This window comes from Corvus brachyrhynchos, unplaced genomic scaffold (genome assembly GCF_000691975.1).
Source record: "Corvus brachyrhynchos isolate BGI_N302 unplaced genomic scaffold, ASM69197v1 scaffold376, whole genome shotgun sequence".
Taxonomy (NCBI): Eukaryota; Metazoa; Chordata; class Aves; order Passeriformes; family Corvidae; genus Corvus; species Corvus brachyrhynchos.
The window spans coordinates 1,708,757-1,709,781 of NW_008238966.1; positions in this window are offsets into that span (position 1 = coordinate 1,708,757).

A 1,025-nucleotide genomic window follows, 5' to 3' on the forward strand; every position below is an offset into this window, starting at 1 on the left:
GAGTGTGCTGAGCCATGCCATTGGCTACTTCTCTCGATTTTCAGGGGTGTCATCAGAGGCCCAGGTCCATTTACTCATGAAAATTATCTATAAAACGATGGATAGGTGTATATATATCATATATATACATATGTGTATATATATATAAAGTATATATATAATTATTTTATATATATACGGACTTGGTACTTATAAAAACTTTATACATCTAAAGCACATATAATTTTTAAGAAGAAGTATGTTTAATATAATTTAAGAAGATAGAAATATATTTAATATAATTTAACATATAAGTACATGTTTATAAGTGTGTTCGTAGTTTTAGAAATAACCTGAAACGTGGAAACACGTAAAAAACAGGCAAGAACATCTGGAATATAATATCTATGCTTATATGTGAGTTTGTTGTATGTATAATAAGTATATATGGATATAAAGACATTTATATAGATATTTACAGGGGTATGCAAATGTATAATTGAATATTTTAAAAACTATGTATTATATGTTAACAATATACATTTTTCTATAAATCATACACATAAAGAGTGTGTGTATATATATACACACGTATATGTATATAAAATGTAAGGTATATGTGTATAAATATATATACTCTTTATGTAGAGTTGGTCTAAAGGCACATTTTTATTTCTTTTTATGTATTCTGCCCCGTTTTCCAGTCTCTGCAGGTAATATAAAAGGAGGGTGTGCATTTGTGTCAGAATTAAAGCTGAGCAGTGAAATATTTTTTCTTAGGCCGGGTTTATACGTTAAATATACGATGTTTATATGAGCAGGGCAGATACGTGAATTGGAAATGAGAAGGAAAACCAAAGGAATAACTGAGTTAATGTAAGGTTTTCCTGTACAAAATTCGAGTTTGTTTTACCATGGGAATTTTCAACTTATTCCTAACAACCACAGCTTGATTTGGGTTGGAGGGGACCATTAACAATCACCTGGATCCCCCCTCCCATGAACATTGACAGGTTGTCCGTCATCATATGGATACTGTGCAGCTT